The sequence below is a fragment of the Xiphophorus maculatus genome, chromosome 11 (assembly GCF_002775205.1).
Source record: "Xiphophorus maculatus strain JP 163 A chromosome 11, X_maculatus-5.0-male, whole genome shotgun sequence".
In the NCBI taxonomy this organism is placed as follows: Eukaryota; Metazoa; Chordata; class Actinopteri; order Cyprinodontiformes; family Poeciliidae; genus Xiphophorus; species Xiphophorus maculatus.
This window is the reverse complement of record NC_036453.1, coordinates 28,206,489-28,229,564: the sequence shown is the minus strand read 5'-3', so window position 1 is coordinate 28,229,564 and position 23,076 is coordinate 28,206,489. Positions and strand designations below refer to the sequence as shown.

Below are 23,076 nucleotides of genomic sequence, written 5' to 3'. Positions count from 1 at the left end.
TTTAAAATATTGTATTTTTTTCACACAATATAAAATGGTTAAATGGAAAATCCACAGAATGTGCCAATTTGTATTTTTTGGAATAATAAATAACAAATGATTACTAAAATACTTATTAGTTGCAGCCCTAGTCATAAATGCAATACACATTTGAGCTACAGAGATAAAACTTAAAATTAAACAGCCCAAATTTTTTTCTAAAGATCTATGCTAAAGTCTCTTTTGGTGTCACCTTTGTTATAAAGAGTCTGCTTTATCTTCAGATACATATTTTGCATAATTATCAAATAGCTGCTTCAATTTTGAATAATTTTTATTCTAGAATCTGGAATCTATCGACTTTTTCTTGACCAGTTCTGATGTGTAATTGGTAGGCAAAATTTATATATTCTATTCATTAAATATTTATTTAATGAATTTCAAAATTTAACCTGTTAACTTACGGCACCAAAATCCCCCAAAACACTTGAAAAAGCATACCAAAATTAAATCAACTTGAATGCTTTGGCGTACATGCAAAAGCTTGTACGCCAAATATCTTTATCTGTACAGATATATTTATCTGTATAGATATCAAGCAAAATTCTAAAAATGTTTTAACAATAATTATTATGCAGTTATTAAATTTGAAACACAGCAAAACTAGAAATTTTTTGACCTCGCCTGGATTTCTCTTCTTTATTTTTACATAATTACGCATTAAGTGTTGACGGTATGGACTGGAAAATAAAACCAAACTGTAGAATGAAGTCTTCTCTCTTTGTACTTCAGAATTGATCAAAACAGAACAAAAAATTACTTTTCTGTTTTTGTGTGCTGATGTCGAGGCGTTGTTTAAATGGCGCAACCTGGAAGACGCCTGGCATCCAAACTTAAAATAATGGAGCTTCCCAATGCTTCAATACTTAAAACTGGTCTTTTCTTAGAAGATACAGTGATAAAATAAATAGTTACATAAAAATGTGTATTAATAGCATGCACTGTTGTTTTAGATTAATAAAGAGCAGATAAAGCTTGGGTACAAATAGATTTTGATGCATAAATGTGATGATAATTAAATTCCTTTATTTTCCTACCTCCATCATGAAAGCTACAGCAATTTTTTTTCTGCTATGTGTGATAATCCTTAGAAAAAAAATCTGAATTGAAAGGTCAGCTGTCAAAAAAATAACAACTATAAATTGGTATATATAGTAATGATATAAATGCAAGCAGTTGGAAAGATGTTAAAAAGGCTATTTTCCTAACTGCCCTTCTCTCACACCAGATTTGCCCTTGGCAGCTTGTCCTATTCTCAGAGCTTAATCACCTTCAGGACCCTTAGATAGATTAGGGTTATGACCCTGATCCACATAAAGGGCAGGAGGGAGAGATCTGCAAATGTTATCATTGATTGATTATTAATTCAAATGGAAATCTGCTGTTCAAACTGGAAAATATCTATATATTTTTAAACATGGCAAAAGATTCGTTGTGCTTCCATCTTGCAGTAAAACGACAAGGCACATCAAGTTGTGCACCCAGGATGTAAAGAAGTAAAATCCTGGAGCCAATGTCAAAACCGTGGCCAGGTTGAAGTCTATAGGGGGGATGGTTGGCGCGGTGACGCAGAGACCGAGGGGAGGGAGTTGGTGGTATGCTAAAGCCAGCGGGGCCGGCAGGCGGCAATACAGGTGATCAATCAGCTCCATTACAGCCGTGTCACTGCGGAGTCTGGGATCGTCGTCTCATCTCGCCCCTCCTTATCCACCGCCGCTCAGACAAACACCAACCACCCCGCTTGAACTCCCAACCCCCCGTCTTGTTTCAGCTGCAGACTGAACACGCAATTCGCCAGAGAGGAAACGAGTCCACAACCATAAACCCGTACACAAACAGATTCTTGATTTAAAGTGTACAGGAGACCAGAGACATCACTCAGCTCACACGTTTGCTTTTCTACAATCCATGCCCCCCAACACTCTGCGTGCAGTCTGGTCACTGAGAACATTAGCGGTGAGGGAGGCGGCGGGGAGAAAATATGTGATGCACAGCGTCTCGCCTCACCAGCCAGCCAGCCAGCCAGCGGGACATTAATGACGATCATGTCTTGTCACACTAGCTGTCGGGCCAGTCAGCAGATCCTGCCCTTGTCCCTGCCCTTCTCCAATCGATGCTATTGATCTGTCCCAGGGGTCAAGGGGCAAGAGCGTATCAATAGGGGGAGAGTGGCTGATGCAGCAGGCGGAGAGGGGCTGTCTCCAGACAGATCGATGACACCCCCGTCTGCCATCGCTGTGTTATGATTATTCATTTGCCATTAACCAGACCACACCGAGGGGCTACGCTTCCTCGGGAAGAAACAGAGCAGGCGAGCGGCTCGATTTTACAAGGAGAGAGAGATTTTGTGAGTCGGTGGAGCTGTAGAGCCGTTCCGGCCAGAAATGTCAGCGTTCTGATCTGGGCCGATTTGTTACTAAGGGTTTCTCCCGTCTATGACGACCAGCGTGAGAGGCCAATCACCGCTCTCTAAACCGAAGGTGGTAACTGGATGACTTTGAACTTTTTTTTAATCTCTCTCAGGTACTCCCTAAAGAATATGTGGATGTTCCTGAAACCTCAAGTCAGAACACGTATAAAAGAGTATTTTATCTGTTGAAATGCAGAAGTTGGTTTGTCAGGAGATCAGTTTTCTGTTTTCCTAACTACTGTTTCTGAGTCTCTCTCAATTTAGCTGGAAAGACTCAGAGGACAAGGATGTTTTGGAGCTTTTTTAAAATAGAAAACAGTAAGGCTTTCCTTTTTGCATCTGTTAATATGACGTACAGTTGCAGGAACGAGTTTTGATTTAATAAATTACAGCAGTGAATGCTTCGTTTATTGTGTCCAGAATACGAAGTCCAGCTTACAGTGTTCCTACAAAAGTTAAATTCCAAGCCAATGTGAGAACATGCTGGGTGTAAAACATTTCCTTCTTTAAGTTTTATTACATACTTGTTCTTCAACTCATCAATTAGCACAATGCTAAACTTACTAGCATCTGGATCTGAAGACTTACAAGTTGTCATACACTAAACAGAGTCTCAATAGGTAATATTTATGACTTTTTCAGCCTAGTATCATTTTAATTTATGAGTTAAACCAAAATGTGTTCATACGATTGGTGGATTTAAATTTAAAGTTTTGATCTCATCAATGCATTCTTTGTGGCAAGAAGTAATAATAACAAAGAGAAAACTTGAATTATATAAAAGTTGTGATTACTGGAATGCCAGTGCAGGCTTCTCTACTGATTACTGAGGAGGTTATAAATTATTTTCAACATGCTGTTTTTAAATTATAACAGGAAATCTAAAAAATATTTTCTTATATATTGTCTGATTACCTTTTGGTTATCAGACAATATTATTGGTTAGCACCAATAAGAAAAGCCTAAACTGTCGATACTGATCTTGTTGTCTGAAAATTCACTAAATATAGCGACAAAGTTGCTAAGATGGCAAAAATGGAGTGACTATTGATAAACGCAGACATGAAGACATGACCTGGTTGTACTTGTCTGTCAGCTATGGATCAAAATCACTTTTAGTCTATATCTGAGAGGGGTATAAATCAAGTTTGGGCATAGCTGTTCAAAACGAGTGCACGATACCCGACAATAACAGCTTACTTACTTAATAGACCATTAACAGATTTAACCCAGTGGTCCGTACAGTAAGCGATATAACTGGAATTGGCAAATTCAGCCAATTTCTTTAAGAGGGACCAACGTTCCCTTCTAATGGAATCAGTAGTGGATTAGGTAACAAAAATATAAACCACCAATCAAAAAAACAGTAAGACGGTTTCATGTAGAGATTTCTTTTGCGGGTGTGTGGAAAATGCTGAACGCTGTTCTTAAAATTTCTTCCAACAGCGCTGTTAGCAGTGCTGCATCAAGAGCCTTATAGTTTGGCCACAGTGTAACAACACCCTAATTCCTTTGACAGAACTACAACACAGAGCAATGACTGCACAATTCACCCTAAAAAATAGAATTGAACAAAAAAAGGTAAAAACTGAATGGTAAAATAAGGATGTAAAGACAAAAAGGTAAATTAAATGTGAAACCTACAAAGAAAAATCTGTTTTAAAAACCTGATATTAAAGCGTATTAGTGATTTTTTTTTTTAAAAAACCCTTAAATGCAGTTTCTTTAGAGCAGTTTGTGATCTGATCCTTTCATTTCTGGATCATAAATAAATAGCAATCCATTGTTTAAAGTCCAGACAACACAGAACCAGACTACAGTCCTGATTTATTAGGGTGAGTTTGCCCTTTGTTCATTTTTTAAGTAGTGTAGATTTATCTAAGGATTTTGTGAATAACTCAAAAACATCAATAACTTGTTGATTTGTGCTGTTGCAAATGAAAGCATAAAGCTTCATTTGAATAAATCAATTTTCATACATTTTTCCTTTTTTTTTTTATAAATGAATAAGGGAAAAGTCAAACATATTTCCATACTTTCCTTCTTAATACTTATGCAGACTTCAAATTTAACATTTTCAGGCTTTTCAAGACTATTTAGAAACACAGTTAATGACAAGCTAGTTTGGAGCCAAGTTGAAGATGATTAAAATGATCTTTTTTCTCTGTCATCCAACTGTTATGGCACTGTAGGCTGGAAGAAAATAGAAACACTGCAGCTATTCAATGCACCAAACGTAAGCAGTTCCCATCAATCCCTATAATTTATCTGTTTAACCAAACCATAAATGTGGGCGCAGCTGGACCCAACGGCTTAAAGCCGAACTGTCGGAGCAGCTGGACAGGGGAGTGCTGAGGCAGCAGGATTCGCAGCAGCAAAGCCTCCCTCCACACATCTGGAGGAGCCATTGAGGTCCAGAGGTGAAGAAAGATGAAAAGTAATTGCAGGTCTTAAAATAAACACAGGCAAGGCCCGGCTTGAGTCTCTTTCTGCTCTGCTAAAGATGAGAGATGTTTCCATCTTTGAAATAATCTGTGATGAAATAACGCCACAACATTTGCTTTTGAAGGAAATATTACCTTCCGCACTTTGCGCGTAGTAGTAGCCGGTTTTTGAAGTCGCTTCTGACCGTTTTTTTTGTAAGCGAGAAGCCGGATGATGTTTAGGTGGCTGAGGAGTCAGAGCTTCCTGACAGGGATGTTGAAAAAAATCCAGGATAAAAAGGGCTTCTAGGGTTTCTGGGAATTCACCAGGATCGTGTTCCCACATGGAAACCGGTTTAATGACAAAGCCTGGGATGGCAATCTGAGGCTGATTCAGGTTGAAACTGTTGGTATTGCTAGCTGTCAGTACTGATGACCCAAAGATCTCTGCTTCATTGTGCTCAGTATCTGAACTAATAGGAAACAGAGGGCTATGTTGAGGGGTCTTTGTGTTTGATGTATCCTTTCACTTAGAGTATGTTTCAACACTAGCCATTAGGAGAATATTGTTGATAAAATCAAGGGCTGAATTTCAACTAACATAAAGCCAAATCAGTTCCAAGTGATCATCAAACAAAAACAAAAAAAATGATGCAAAGTCATCCACTTGAAACCTGACCTAATTGTTTGAATGACAAAGTTTTAAGCGAGACGGTCCAGTCAGCGGCGGCCCCAGACATAGCGAAAACACCGCCATCCATCAAAGTGAAAATACTCTGTCACAATGATAAAGAACTACAGCAGAAATTACAACCAGCACTCTCTGCACAGGCTGCATTTCAGATCAAGTCACCCTGAAGAGAAACAATTTCAAGCTGGTCCGCCAGGCCATTTTTCTCCGGCGTGCCGCTTCGGAGTCATTTTACAAGCCGTGGTCGAGATGAGGTCTCAGGCAGCCGTACCGCGTTCACGTCCACAGTAAACAGAGATGCAAGCTTCAGCCTGAAACCAGATCTCACATCGCAAATGGTCATCATACAGAACTGTGGACAATGCATCACCAGGCGCAGAGGAAACGTAAACAGATGAGGTAGTTTCCAGTTTGATCATTGAGGAAAAATTATCAACTGTTCAGGAGGCCATAGCCTCATATAAACACCAAATACTGGCTCAAATACTGGCTAAAACAATATTGTATGTGTAGTGTATATAGTGCATATTGTTTTTTTAATAGATTTTAAAATTGGTATAATTTTTGTTCAAATAATAAAAAAATAATCTCACTTTAAAGCTTAAACCCAGGGATGCACCGATCCACTTTTTTTTTTTCTTTCAATACAAAAATCTGAGACGTTTCTTTTGTTTAAAACAGAGACTTAAATGAACTGATTTACAAATTTATTTGAGAACATCACATTTATTACGCCAATAGCTTCACAAGCTAGGTCAAGCATGTAAATTCAACACAATTTTAATTTATTCAGTCAGTGAAATTAGCAGTATAACAGCCATTGTAAAATAAATAACAAAGAAACCGAAACTGACTAAAACAAAAGGTTGACTAGCTTTGTCAAGAATAAACTGCATCAAACCTTCTTTCAAATGGTTCAGAAAGTGCACTTAAGAACTCTAAATATAATGTAAAGTAACTAATAAAGCATGATGTTGCTTAGAGCACAAAGCATAGAATTAGACTGAATAGATCTACTCTTATTCATTGAACACATTGTCACCGATACTCAATTTAAATTCAATATCAGGACCGATAAGAGATATTAATATCGGATCGGTGCACCTCTACATAAAACTGGACCTAATTTGTTCTTAAGTAATGTTTTTATTCTGCATATTTACAGGCCAGTGCAACTGATGCGTAATGTGTAATATGACAGCATATAAACATGTAAATGAAATATCGATTAAAAGTTTTGAGCATCATGCGGTAGATCATATTTAAAGCTGATCCTTCAACATGAGATGCACAGATGGGAAAACATTCCAGTTTTATTAAACTTTTAAGAGCCACTATTAAATGTTTAAGCATGTTGATGTCATACATGTACTCCAAGGAAAGCTAGAAGGTTGTACAGTTAACTCCCAGGGTATCATTCTAAACCATACAACCTACTACCTCAACCCGGATGTACACATTTTCAACAAGGATCCCTCCTCCCTAAATACAACAAAAACTGATTTGTTTTAATTTTATTTTTCTTTTTAGCATCATCAAATTTCATGCCTAAGCCCAGGGAATGTTCTAGATCAAGTGTCTGCAACCTGCAGATCTGGAACTGAAAGGGGATCTTTTGCTTTGGCCAAAACTAATAAAGAACTAATGGATAATTTTAGAAGCAGATATTATCAGATTTTAGATTTTTGCATTCAGTTTCCACAACAAAATAAATTAAATTAAATTAAAGAAATCAAGTTTACTTTTTATTAGGTTAGAAGCTATTTGTATTCTTTCTTTAATTTTCCACAAACGTTAACATCACAAAGAATAATATGTATCCATCCTTTTGTTGCTTAAGTTTATATTTTCCTCTATTGTAAAACCTAAAAGTAGAAATAAAATAGTTTTTTTAATGACAAATTTCATGTAGATATTTCTGAAGAATTATAAGTTGTAACATGTGTAACAGTTGCAGCTCTAAACTAGTCGCATGTAGCCAGACTGAGGGCAAAAATGTGTCTTTGGTTTGAAAAGGTTGCAGACTCTTGATCTGGAACTGGAGATGCACCGAGAATTCTGCTGGAGATCCGGGATCCTTTTCCACCCTGATCCGACCCAATTCACAGACTGGACATTTTTTCTGATCAGTGAAAGCACCACACATAAATGTTACGGAGTTGAGAAGATGATAATGCTGTTTGGTGTGGAAGCTGTTATAAAGTGAGGAGAGTTAGCCATTTTCAGCTTCCTTGAGATGTTTACAAAGAAAGTTAGAAGCTATTTAAAAGAAAACTGTCGAAATAATTGCCAAAGAGTGTGAAAGAGATGAAGACATAAAAGAGATGTATGTGAAACTGTTTTGGAAATCTCAGAATTACTCACAAAGATTAATGCTTTATTAATGTTAACTATGCTACCTCTGCTAATTGCTGATTTGAGTACTAATAATTTAAAATGCAAGCTCTGTTATTTGTTGGTAAATGTTCAAAGAATCCTGTTTTATAACGTTTGCTCTCCCACACTCTCTGCTCCAAGTATTAATAATTAATGACCACTCAAGGTACAAAGGTATTGTGTATGTTGTTATTTTATCTTCTTATAATATCTAAAGAGATACTGAAATCAGAGGTCTCTGAATAGGCAGCTTTATAAAAACACACGGTGCATCTCCATCTTCTACAAGGTTAAGACAATCAAGCATTGCAGTTTCCACACGTGTTATGGGTCTGTTATGTGACACAAAAACAAACAAAAAGTCAAAAGACGATGTTCACACCACAGTGACAAAGACCCACAGAAGCGAGCTTGTGCTGTTAGATTTGCCACAAGATCGGATCTACGGGTTTGTGCCAAATGGTCATGGGCACAGTATCAACATAACTGGGCAAAAGGCTAGCGTACTGATGTGACACCAAATAACTTCATCACAAAAACATTTCTGGCTAGATGATGTTTTGGCAGCAACTCTTCTCTTTAGCGTTCACACAGTTCTGGAACAATTTCTTAAAAGTTAACGCAAACAATCAAAGTTCATCAAACAGATGGGGAGAAGACTGGGCTGACTTACCCATGAATGTGTACTGGGCAGGGTGAAGGACATTCTGGTGAGACAAATTGGAAGTTCACCGCCCTAAAAAGAAAGGAAAAAAATTGTTTTTAGATACCACACAACAGAACACAACCATAGGCCTCTGTTGCTGAATATCTACAGTTTTAATCCTGAACCAAAAGTGCCTGAGAAACTCTATGAGGAGTGTCATGGTGAAAAACTAAAATATCACATGACGAAATCTGCCGGGAACTATTCTGGCATCCGATCTACATGGGAAAAAAACATTTAAACACAAATTACAGAACACTCTCGAGTTGCCGTGCCTCGGCTTAGAAACGATGCACTTCTCAGCAGTTAAATATGATGATGCGTACCTCCTCCAAGGCTGAAAAAAAAACAAAACACTAATCCTGGATTTCCACCCATCTCTAAACCAATCCGAATCCCACTTTTACAGGAATTTCCCCGAAGAAATATCAGACAAAATCTTCTAACCTCAGGATCTCCTTGGCAGAGTGAATTAATAATAATAATAACCAGCATGGTGGTGTTGCGTGTCATTATTCCAAAGTAGGCCACAGAAGCGCCACAGTGGCCTTTGTTGCTGGCCAAATGCAATGTGGGGAGAGGTTAGCTTGACTTAGCCAAGACCGCAGATAGCAAAGAGGGGAGAGCAGGGCTTGAGAGAGATGCCAGTGTAATCAAGCATGCTACGGTCAGCTAACATTAACTGTGGCGCTGCCAGAGAGCCACAAGCTGCTGAATATTCCTGCAGCCGCAGTGCACCAAAGGAAAGTCTGAAGTGAGACCTCTCTGTTGAAGTTTTCTGTCAGTTTCAATAAAGCAACACATCTGCAGACACAATCTGAGCCAAAAGCATGAGAGTCACTAAAAGTGTGGTTCAGCAATGATCTGTCCGCCATTTTCTCTGACGCTAAAGAGAATTAGAGATGACCAGAGAGGATAAAACAAATTTTCTTGCCTCACATTTTAAAGTTCTCCCCTTCTTCTTCCCGTGTCTTTCCGTCAGACTCCTGCCTGGCAACGCTAAATAACACCGACTGAAAAAATCACCTGATCTGTTGCCACAGAGCCAAAACATTCCCACTAAGCGTTCTACTGACACTGGAAAGACATCTTTTGTCTAAATCAACATGTTAGCCCAGCCTGCCCCACTCCCTAAATCTGGCACCTTCTGGGGGAAAGCGGTGCAAAGCGGTGCCATGGCAACCTCTGTCTGCCAGGCTGTCCAGCAAACTGAGTCGGAGAAGTAAGGAGTATTGTGTGAAGCTGGAATGATCGACCCCATCCAGAGTCAACTCTCTGGGCGTGTTCATTGCTCACAATTTCACCGCAGAAGTCACTTTGTTTTTAAAATACAAGACAGGATGCACAACAAGATAAACGATAGCTCTATATTCCACCTCTTGATTTAAATATATCAAGTTGAATACAATAAAGCTCACAGCCACAGGCTTTATTACCCACTTTAGCTCAGCCGTATGAGACGTTTTAGCTAACACAAATAGTAAATTGGGTTTTAAATGAGTCATTGAAATACAATAAGTGATGAAAGTGGAAAAAACTAGGTTCTCAACTATGTATTACATTCCTCTTAAATCTCCCCTTCCAAGAAAGCCAGGAAGTCTGATTTAACTAAAGCTTCAGTTTAACGACCAGAATTTGGAGGATGATTTTCTTATGAATTACCAACAGCTCCTTACTTTTTGTTTCTAAGCAGTTGACTTTATGAATCAGCTGTAACAGTAGTTACTGAGTTACACTGTCGGGACTTGACAACACAAGATTATATACTGTGGAAGTGAGAGTGAACCTCTCACACTAAAACAGAAGAATTATGGCAAAGATTATGGCTTTCGTATTGTTGCGTAAAGCAATTTTATGCTTTTAAAAGGACTAAAATCTTCCATAATATTATTCCTACACTTAAGAGTTTTAATAATGAGACGCTAGAGAAAATGTCAGTGACTGGAGTTTATCATACAGTTTTGCTTGTTTTGTTTTTAGACTTTTGTAGCTCACAAGAAAACAATGTTTAAGATAAAGAAGCACCAACTATCACTTTAATGCACACATTAAAACTAAATTAAGAAGGTGTCTATTCTATAGTTTACTTTATGTAGCCAAATCAAACTGACAATATATGAAGATTATAGGCAATTATAGATAAATAGCAGCAGAATCCGGGTCTTCGTTTTAAACAAAAGCAATTAAATCACTATATTTTCATTATTCTTAATATTCTCTGCAACAACTTTGACAAATTTAACTCAAGTTTATTGTACTAATTCTGCATAGTCATCTTAAAGGTTGCTACATTTCACAAACTGTCAGTCGTCTTTGTGTCTCATGTTTTTTTTTGGGGGGGGGTTGCGTTGCAACATGTCAAGCAATATTGACATGTTTATATTTTGTTAATATTCTGCAAAGTTAAAAACCTTTAAATAAAGTATTGCAAAAAAAAGATTTACTGGCCTGAATATAACACATTTTTTCTAATTTTAGTCCAAAAAAGGGTGACTTGAGGTAATGAGCTGACAAGGTGGCTAAAGTGTACATAAATTTAGAAGTTTGCTGAAAACTTGAACAATTTAAACACAGAACAGTAAGCTAAACTGCTTCCTGCCATTTGAGCTTCAAGATCTGCAGTCGGATTTCATTAAAAGGTTTTAACATAATCTGTATGTGTGTTACTATGGGTTTCTCACTCACCTAGAGAAACACCACTTAGCAGTTCACACTCGGTGAGCTGAGGTTGAAAACACTGTGTCTGTAGATGCTCAGTCGATTAGGATCCAAACAAACTTTTCACCAGCTGGGATTTACAAACTGGACCGCTCACATTGACTCTTTCAATAATGTTCCTCACACTGGCAGACTCAGCTGGGTCGTCGGCAAGACCTGTTCGTCATGTTCCCGGCATTTTAAACAAATGCTTCACAATAAACCTCATATCTAGCATCGTCAGTGTGCAGCTGTGTTGTGATTTAATTTGATCTGGAATCTGTCAGTCACCATTCTGAGTATATTAGAGCAAAGAACAAGGCTAATTTTCTTGCTAAATTATTATTTCATAATAAATAGCTAGCAACACAGATGAATGCAAATGTGTATCGTCTTCACTCTAATTTGAGCTCAGCCTCCTTAGTTTTCATAAGTTCCAGGAAGTCATTTTTCTATTGGACTACCTGTTAACATATACTGGACTCATTTAATTTGACAGGTTTATCTGGTTTGTTGTAGTATGAGGGAAAAAACACTAAATCAAGATGCTTATCCAACTCTAAAAACTTCTTTTGAGTGACGAGAATAAAAACAAACATTAAACTTACACATGACGTCTACAGCCATCTGAGGAACAGAAATAAAACACAGGCAGTCTATAACTTGAGAAGTGTTATGCCCTAGAGTGTTGCCACATATGTTACAACAACAATAATGGATATTTCAATATAATTGGAATACATTTTTTTCTTTTGTTGTATTTTTCCACATACTTATTTTTCTAAGCTACAGGCTCCCTGAACAGTGGCTCACCTGAACCTTCTTAGCTTCCAAACGAAACAGTGAATTTTTGGAAGGCTAACACTTCTGTAACATGGCAATGTATTGCTCTCACAACGAGAACGGTGACTTATTAAGCATTACAATGGTTTTGTATCCTTCTCTAAATATTAACAAATTGCTGATAGCAATGGTCTAAAACATCCAGTAGCAGGCGGCTTCATTAGGTATGAAACGAAAAAAACTACAAAAGTTACCATCCCTATGTATACTGGTACAGGAAGGGTTTTATTAGTACTATACAATGATTAATGTTAAAGAAAATCACAATAAATATTACACGTCTCAACAGTGTGGGGTGTCATGATTTCCCCCAGAAAGACTTGTGAGCATTACCAGTTGATTTGATCCACAATAAAAGTAGAAATTTCACAAAATTTACAGGAAAAGCTACACAGAATGTTGGCCTTTTGGGCTTCCGTCTAGCAGGGCGGGGCTTGAATCAGCTCGGCTCAACTCTCCAAACAGACAGAATAAACCAGTTAGCCATAGCTGAAATACTCTCTTAAACATTGACGTCCTCCAAAAAAGGAAAACATTAAAAAATATATATAAAAAAAAATTAGAAGCTTAGTGCAATGCTCGGGACTAGAAAAACTTTTCCATAAGTTTTGTCAGCACATGGTCGACTGGAGCCGCAAGAATACATGTGATGAATCACATCAGAAACATGGAGAATCCACGAGCTAGATGGATTCCCCATCAAGCTAGATGGATTCCCCATCTAGCTTGTCACTGCTAGTCACTGCTAATTCTTCAACATTCAAATAAATCATCAGGAGGAGTAAGGAGAGACCTTATGGAAGGTTTTGTTGCTCTGTGCTGAATCAGATATTCTTTTAGGGGGGATAAAAAACAACCAACAACGTATTTTGGTTAAGCAATGCAAACAAAAGGCTGCAAGAACATGAGTGCTAAAGACAAAAACACAGACAGTCATGTGCTTTATTGGAGATGTCTGGGACAGATGGAAGAAATAAAAATGAGCAAAAGTCCTGATCACTATGGAAGCGTGAACAAGCTTTTACTGTTTGCAGACACATTTTGGTGCATTTTTTAAAAGGGAGATTTTCATGAAATGTGAAAAATATTAGATTTTTAGTTTTAAGTATTTCAGAATAAATATTGAGTTTCAAATTTAGCATAGTGACAGCCCTAAACTTTGCTTAAAAAAAAGAAAATCATGAGCGGTGGTAATTTCTGTGATGCAGTAAAATAATTTCAAATATTCATGCCTGCTCAGCTCCAACTGTCTGTAATGTTTTGGTAATCAGCCTGCAGAAAACGGCACAACACACAGCCTCTTTGATGCAATCAATTCTTTTATGAACACTTTCTATCATCACCTGTAATTTGAATGGGTTTCGTTACAAGATTAGAGAACAATAATGTAACCACAATATTAGATTTACGTTAATATCACACAAGCCTTTTACTGGTAGAGGCTGGTTAAGGTTGGATTGCCTTAGGAAGAAAACCTTTCTACCACGTTGAATAATAAACTGAACTTCACTGAATTGATTTAGCTGTCGTTCTGACACCCAAACTGTCCACAAACCTCAAAGCAAGATGGCCAAGCTGTGGCCACCTGAGCCCCTCATCTACTGCAGACGGCATTAAACAGGCTCAAACCAAAGCAGCTCCAGCACATCGCCTCACCAAGAGCCTCATTTCATATCCAGAAAAGCAGGAGGCCTGGGTCAAAGTTCAAATGAGAATTGGGGGGGTAAAGAACTCCCCTTAGGGAGAGCATATACCATGGAGAACCAGACAGAGGTGGAAAGAAAAAAAAAAAACAGACAGACTTCTGGACAGAGCGATCTATAAAATGCAATATATCATTTGTCAGTGGGGGAGGGAGAGGCCAAGGAGGATGAAACAACAAATTAGAAGTGGACAGACATGAAAAGCTGAGGAGAAGTAGGTCATTATTGAAAATGTTGTGTTTGTATACAGCCTAAAGTCTGCCATGTGGATTTTATGTGATAGGCTCAAACAAAAATGGTGCATAATGTGAAATGGAAGGAAAATGAGTAACACCCTGAGAAGTACCTATTAAGGCATAAGCAAACCCCCCATCACAGCCAGGAATGCCTGAATTTTAACACAAACCACAGACCTGGAATAATAACATTTGATTACAGAAAATTAGAATACAATTAAATTTGATTTACCAGTTTCAGATAAATTAAAACATTTGAAATGGCTGAACATTAAAGTTTAAGATTTAAAAGAACTGCCAAGATTAGTTTGCAAAAGTGCAAGGAGTAAATTTCATAGCATAATTGTTGAGTTACCACAGGTACAATCAGATACTTTGAGTTCAATATTCAGAAATACATCTCAGCAAGTCACCAATCATCAGTGACTGAGTTCAAGCTATGCCAATTAAACTCCGCCCACCAAGTCTTTACTCAAATGCTGTTAGTGGTGGTGATGCTCGTAAAACAACGAAGGGCTTCTAAATCATATTCTATTTAAGGCCCTGTCATCTATGCAAACTATTTTAAATGCAGTTGTTCTGTTTCTAGCTTTAGCAGTTTGTTAGAGAGCTATTCGTTGTTCACTCCTTCATAAAAACATGGCATTAAAAAAAGCCATTACTGAAAGACGGCCGTCTTCATTCTTTCATTTCAGCACTGTAGAATATGAAGACATCATCTCCGTTTTTCTTGTAGCAGAGAAAGTCTGAGTTGGTGTGAAGATGGGTGAAGATAATCCTGGGAGAAAACATTTTAGATTCTGCAGCCTAAGCTACAATGGAATGCTTTACATCAAATTATGTTCAAGTGTTCAAATTGTCCAATCAAAATGCAGACCTAAATTGATAATGGCCACTTTTCAAATGCCAAACTGTATAAACAGCTGAAAACTATTTGTCTTTCACCTCACACAGGGGTTGGTCTATCACATAAAATCCCAAAGAAGTTTAAGGTCCAACATCACGAAATGCGTAAAAGTTTTGATTTTCACAAGGTACTGTAGTTAAACCACAAAATTTAATTTAGATAGAAGTTAAATGTCAAAGAAATTAGAGGAAAAGTAAAACCTACCACTCTTTTCCAAAAAAGAACAAATGTATAATGTGATAGATTAAGAGCAAAACACAGGACCCCGTTTTCTCAATCTTTCATGTACTAATTTGGAAAACCTAGAACTCCTTTTTGAACTATTTTATTCTTCCCATCCAAACAAGAGGCATCACTTCTCAAGGCATGACAGGAGAAAAAGCCAAGAGTTTAAACCAGACAGAGGTTTAACAACCGAACTAACTAGTGCCTAACTACTTTTCAATTAATCAAGGTTTCTGCAGGTTTCACTAACTCAAAAATAAGACTTTTTAAGGCCATTATGAATTTAATTTAAGACGAACATCATGATGGAAATATGTATATATAAGCATATATGTTTACATTTACTTACTTTTAACAGGGTTTATTAAGTTGTTGCCTATTGTATGCCTGATATCTTGTTCCCAAAACCTTCAGTGTAGGTCCAGCTTTTTGGTTCTGGTAGTTTAGATTAGACCTTCAGAATGCAATTTGTATGGTTGGCAACAAACAGTCAGTGTTGAAAATGAATGATGTTCACCCAACTGGCAAAAAATTTCCACTTAGAACATGGCGAGAAACGAGAAAATACATATATCTGCCAAGACAGAATGTAATACCTGTGGTTAGTAGATTTAAGGCTAACTGACCCTTTTCATATGAATTTAAGACAATTTAAGGCCTTAATTTTAGATAAATGCATGTAAGATCTTTTTAAGGATGTGGGTACATCCGGTTTATAGAATATATGTAGAAGCCTAAGTTGAAACAGGAAATGTGACTGTTCTTTTCAAGATGAAATGGTGCAAATTCTGTAAAACAAAATGTTTTACCAGCTCAAGGATAAATTTAATATGTCAACACAGACACGGCAGTCATCTGAGTGTAGAACAACAACAGAATTCAAATGCCACGATTCTCAATCTGCATTTCGGGGTTCAGCACACAGCGCAGTCTGTCTTTAAACAGACCTTTTGTTTATTGTCAGGAGAACCAACTCGGCTTGTTTAGGATAATAGAAGTATTGTCAGGGAACTGTTAAATTGATGTGATGTTGCTTTAAGAGCCAAACTGCCATCCATGGGCGATGACTTTGCCTGACCCACCTATCTGTTAATGCCGCTGCCTAGCACCAGACTAAACACTGAGATTTCATCACGCCCTATTGGCCACAGATGGCTCCCCTTCAGCCAATCACTGCGCAGGGAGGGATGATGGAGTGTGAGCTTCAGATAATAAGGAGCTGGCAGGGGGGGGTTGAGGAAAAGAGGCTGTGTAGAGACAACCAAACCAAAAAAAAAAAAAGTAATAATAAAAAAGCACCAATCTGAAAGAAGAATTTCTGATACCAAAATTGATCAGAAATGCATTTGGGGAAAATATTCCTGCATCTGAACCAAAAGAGGGATTATAGCAGGGGTTCGAAATGTCAATGCATTATAGTAAGAAAGGAAAAAAAGGTTTGTAGATTGATTACCCGGCTTCTGACCAGGCCACCGTCCCACCCTACTGTAAGCGTCGCTAAAAAGGATCAATAGCTAATGAATTCCAAATGGCAGAGCTTCACAAACATAAATATGTCCTCTACATGGCTGCATCAGGTAGGCTCCTTGGATCGATGGATATGACATTACACCAAGGCAGAGGAATGCATCTTCTTAATTGACCTGAGCACTTTTAAATTCATTCAAACAGCAATTAAAATGGATTCAAATTGTGTGGCACCTCCATCCAGGAAACTTTTACTCTGCATCCCACTTACATTACGACCTGAGCTTTTGCTACCACTGAGCTATATCAGGCTGATTAGACAATTTGACTAAAACCAGGGAGAAGTGAAAGGATCAGAACAGCATTCACACCGTTATCAGATTACAAGTCATCAAGTAAGAAATGAAGAAGTGAAAGAGCAAGATTTTGCTCCCACTAAAAGCAGGATTATCAATCAGGTATTGGCTGGTTGTCAGAAAATCTTTGTTTTGAAAAGTTGCAATTTAAAAATGTTCCATTATACGACTCACGTTAGGCTGGCCGTATCGACCTACATATTGATACTATCGAGAACAGGCTTGGTATTCGATCAATACTAGAACAATGAAATTGATACTTTGTTTAATGTTTCTCTCCCATTTGTCCACTGATTTCTCAAATTTCCTCACAGAGTTCATGCCAGCACATATGAAGGAATTTAAAGGTCATATATCAAGAGCTTACATTTCAATTTAAGAGCAGGATTTCATGCCTTTGTAATGTTTGCACTCAAAACGTCCGCTTTCTTTCAAATACAATCTGTGCAATTCTGCTGTAAGCAGTATTATTATTATATATTCAGACAGCTGAAAAACAATCTTACTGGAACTCAAAAATATACACTTATGTAAAAATATATACCTCAAGCCTTAAATGAATATGGCTGATTATTAACCATTTTTTAAAAATATTCCTATTTAGGGTGTGTATTAGAATACTACTATTATTTTCTATTGTAGTCAGTTAATGAAAAAAAAACACTTGTATTTACCTACAATCCTTGCCCTGTATTTTATCATAATCGTAATGAACAAACTGTAGTCAAATCACCAAATTATTCAATGATAATGATTTTATTTTAAGTATTGGTATCAGCGACGCTAGCCTGTATTTACTTGGTACCAAACTGATACCAAAATTGCCAGTTCATAAGGCTTAACGTCCTTCTACAGGCAGGCATGAGAAAGTGATGGCAGGCAATAACTTATATTTTTGTGTCAAAATAAAATCGTAAAAACTGCAATTTAAAAAATTATTATAACTGTAATAAACAACATATTATTTTGCAACAGTAGGTAGTTACTTTACTGTTTAAAATAGAAGCAAATAAACTGTGGTACGCATATATTAGATTTATACTTCATGCATGAATATCATAATACCAATGAAAAATTACACGTGGAGAATCTAATGCCAAACCATGTCTGATATCAATAATATTAGGTTTAAGCAGCTCAACAGAAACTTCATGTCTTCTAATTCCAAATTCTTTAGCAACATGTTTTTGATTTTATAAATGAGGTTGACAACAGAGAGGGGTTCTTGTCAAAAAGAGGCTTCGCCTAGAAAAAATATGAATCTGGACTTTAACACTGACAGTTTTATTGTCATTATTGTACTTGAAAAACATTACAGAACACAACAAAACAAGGCCAACGTCTCCCTGTGTTAGACTAATTTCAGCATTAAGTCTGCACAGACGGAACGACGCTTTCATGTCTGAGTCTCCCAAATCTCTCAGGATTATCAATCCTTTTTTTTAATCACTGCAACCCACAGCAGTAATATTATCTAACAAGGGGATCATTTATTGTTCCTTTCTGCTTCACATGATCATACAGACCTCTGTAAATTTCAAAGAAACTGAAAGCCCCACGATGAGCAAATCATTTTACCCAGACTGCGTCTTGCTGAGCAGATTGTAATCGACCACGATGAGGATGACTTGCCATTTCGGAGGCCGGATAGACGGTTATTATAACGGCACCTTTTCTCTGTGACCCCACTGAATGCCTTCCAAAAGACAATCCTTCAGCACAACCTCTCATTACCAAAGCAATTGTCTGACAATGCGAAGGAGAACACTAGAAATTAGCAAATTAGTGCAGGACTAAGGAGAAATGACTGCTATAATTAGGCCTTTGCAAAACAATCAGACTCAATTACGAGGTAGCAGTCAATAGGCTGAAGCTCACAAGCAAGATGAGATGAATTCAGATCTGATGATTTTTAAATGGTTATGGGAGCCGATATGTGGTGTGCTCTCGGTTTGACGTGACAGGGTGTGAAATCTCAACACCTAAAGCTGCGGCCAGTGAGACAGGTGACCGCCAGGTACATCAGCGAGCTAATAGACCCTGCCGTCAAACGAAAATGAACATTAGTTTGTTTTGTAAGTGATATTCTGAGCTCCGTCTGAGTGCTCCGTGTGCTCAGAACAAAGAGGAGCAGCTGCAAGCCAGCAAATTTCAACATAACAACAAAGATGGTAGAAATGAGACAGAAACGTGCATATTTAAATATCTAAGCACAAACAAACACAAGAGATTCTAAAATAAGTTCAGTTACAGGAAAGACTCCAAAGTCACTTTTTTGACACAAGTTACATTCAATTCTTTAATTTACAAAGACGATATGTTTCTATTTCTGCTGCTACTGCTTATTTTCAATATAACACCAGTTACTTTTGGTTAGTCATTCAGTATATGTTATTTTTAAGAGCTTCTTAAAAAGATCGCTATAAGTGACCCAAAGGAAAATATGTTTATTTATGGCCCAAGTATAAAAATTACATATACTACAAAACTTTGACCTTTAGGCTGAAATATTGTTTTAAACTGCAACAAATTTTCCCAGAGTAGTTCTAAACACATTTTTGTTTAAATCATTGCAAAATTTATGTGATTATGTGAAAAATCCCTACATTTTCTGGCATTTACATATTTTAAAACAATGTATGAAGATAGAAATGCATTATATTAAACAAATATTATAAAATAGCAAACAATTTGTGACTAGGAGAGATGCAGCTTGAAATTCTCAGCTTAAAAAATAGCATTGCATAATATTTAGGTTACTATTTTACAAGAAAAGTAGAAAAGCAACAATTTTTTTCTACCACTGCTAAAGCAGCGTTGATTATTACAGTTTTAAGAAAGTCATCCATAACATTTGTCAGTTTGACACAGACTTCAGCAAAAACTCTGATCTGACTCCCACTAAACTTCTCAAAAATTTGAAGAGCTTATTGTGCAGAATCTTGTTCTGTTCTTTATTAAATAAATACAAAAAGCTGATATTTCCTAGTTTATTAGTTAGTCAACCTGCTCATGTAGCCAGCCACATGCAGCTACTAACTTGCAAGTAAATACATAGAAAAAGTCTAGACTCTGAGAAAATATCAAGTGTTCCATCGTTTTAAAATCTTACACACTATGATATCCAGAACTGAACTGTGAGCATTTGCTGTCAAGGAAAAAGAAGCAAACATCACATCTACAACTACGCATTGAGAGACTACACTACAACATCCCAACACTCATGTTAAACTGCAGTACAGTGGATAAAATCAGCTAAAGTTCCCATCCGTCCTGTGTTAGAAAAAATCAGTAACTATAAAACTGAAGTAATGCAGAGACAATGAGCCTTTGTAGCCACCAAGCAGCTCTTCAGATTAAAGTTGTGCAGGCTTGTCAGTCATGTGTGATTGCAGGAAAAGCACCCGGGATGGGACAGCGCGAGGATTATAAGGCAGCCTGGTGTTTCCACTGGGGTCTCCCCTGCTGGGCTACATGATCCCAGCTCCCTTTGTCTGCTGTTAACCCGTTAAATCCCGCGGAAGAAGCTATTCACAAATGTGTCACACACCCCGGGGGTACTTTTTGTGTGGAATAATGATCCTAACGGGGTTACACAGCATTGTCACTGATTCTAATGCACCCATGCACCCCTGCCCCCTTCCCACAAAACACACAGTCAATTGTTTCAGGAAATGTCTGTGGTTCGACTCCATGTCATCTTTTTGTTTTAAGCTCTATCAGCATCAGTTATCATTAGCCTCAGAACCTTCCAGGAACTCTTTAATACGTACAAAGTAGACAATGAGAGAATAACTAGAGATGTGAACATTTCTGTGTCTAGCAATTTGATTAGGATTTCTAGTGTCACAATTCAATTCAGAATTTTTATTTTCTTTTCTAGATTCAAAAGATCTAGAGATTCTGTTTAAATCATGTGATTGGCAAGAGGAAAATACTCTGCAAAGAAATAAAACGCATTTAAAACAATTCTATAAAGTTTCCATACTGAATTAAATTCCATCCGTTTATATTTAAACAAAATTAAATTTGTGCATAAAATTCTGTTACTTAACAGTATTAGGTTAGCTTAGCTGCCTGGCTTTTTCTTAAATAGAAAAATGTCAAAGAATTATTCTATATATATATATATATATATATATATATATATATATATATATATATATATATATATATATATATATAAGGAATGTGAGCAGCAAAGATGTGCAACTTTTATGCATTTCAAAATCTATTTGAGTATTTTGAATCGAGTCAGAATTCCCAGAACTAGGAATTACGATTCTTTATAGCTTCGATTTTTTTTCTGCACCTCTCAGGAAAGCAAGCTCTGATTTCATAAAGGTGTGAGGATTCTGCACGCCCCTTTTCTTCTTCCCATGTAGTTCTCGTTAATGAAACTGCTTGTATTATAAGCAGAGATACGAAGCACGCACTTGGGGAAACGTTGCGCGCTCACTGAGAGTAAGTGTAATTATACTGCAGTAATGCCCTCCATGATTAATGATGTGGGCCTCTGAAACTAAACCATACAGCCAATGGCAAATTACCACAGCAAAAATAAACCCTGATGTGAACAGGAGCACAAAACGTCTCTGAGTGTGTATTTATGTACTGTGGAGAAGTGAACGGGGGAACCAGCTCCAGTAACCCAATTAGTGTCCGTCCGCTTTCAGAGAGTGGCTCCATCACTGCTAAACAGTTCTGCTAGTCGGACAGCAAATGGGTTCTCGTACTCTGCCAGTATTCAAGTGACATGTTTCCGAGACACAGAGAAAAGCTTGAAAGTAAAGAATCAGAGGAAACGAAGCCGCAACAACGATATGAGGAAAACAACGAGGAAAGTTTATGTTATTTAAATTCGCAGGCTCACTTTTAAGGCTTTTTATTTTGGTGCAGTCATCTAATATTCCTGTTCCAAAACTCTTTAGAGATCTAAGGACAAAACTAGATTTGATTAGTCCTGCACCCTACTATATACACAGACACACACAACCCCTGCATGAAGAGCACTTGAGAATCCAAATTGAACTCTTGTGCTTTTTGCTGTCAAACTGCAACAGAGCATTTCACTGAGGCGCTCAGAATAACAGCAAGCACGAATACAAGTGGTTTAAAAAATATCAACATTTAGAGGCACCAGAAATGACTTTAATACCATGCTTTGATTTCCTGTTGCACAAAGTTGCAGTCTGTCAGATTAAAAGCAGCTTTTGAAAATAACAACCTTTAAGCAGGTGTTAAGCCCACATTATTTTATTAAAATACAAACTTTTGATTTTTTTTATTATTATCCTGATGCAGTATTATAATCTTAAATGTTAAGTTTTCATTAGCTGTAAGCTGAAAATCATAAAAATAAAGAATGCTTGTGGGGAATTTTTAGATCAGGATATTCTGGCCGTTACCAATTTCCAATTTTGTCCGAGATCTGAGCTGCCAGTTCACTGCAAAAATACTAAATCTTACTAAGTATTTTTATATACAGTTTCTAGTTTAAATATTGTAGTACACTTGAAATAAGACCAAACTAACTTTCCACTAACATTTTAGCAACATATAGAAACTTGTTCCACTGATTATTTCAAGTGTTTCAAGATATTTTTCACATTATCAGTGACATAATCTGCCAGTGGACAAAGTAATTTTTAATCAATATTAAGAAGTTGACTTAAAACAAGCTCCTGGAAAATTACTTGTTAGCTTTGTCTTATTTGAAGTTTACTGAGATATTTGCTCTAGAAACCAGACAAAAATACTTGGTGAGATTTTGTATTTTTGTAGTTTCTAACACTGTTTTCAGCTGCAGTTTGTTTAAAAACAGATTTAAATCCAACAGAAACTAAAGGAATCACATGATATTTTTAGCAGCCATTTCATTTAATCCCAAAAGCGCATGAAGGTACACGCTGATAGTGGAGGTTTGTTATTGGAGATTATGGATATTCTAAGTTTTAATTTATTAAATGAAAAGAAAAATAACAGATTTTTTAGCAT

The 23,076-nt window shown here is 37.0% G+C and overlaps 1 long non-coding RNA gene across 1 annotated transcript in view; it reads right to left on the bottom strand.

The window, feature by feature from the left end:
* The window catches only part of LOC111610100, a 53,364-nt gene that overhangs the window by 9,214 nt on the left and 21,074 nt on the right, over positions 1–23,076 (bottom strand). The window contains exon 2 of the long non-coding RNA XR_002753492.1: positions 8,613–8,675. This is a non-coding gene — a long non-coding RNA (uncharacterized LOC111610100). The remainder of the gene's footprint in view (positions 1–8,612; positions 8,676–23,076) is intronic.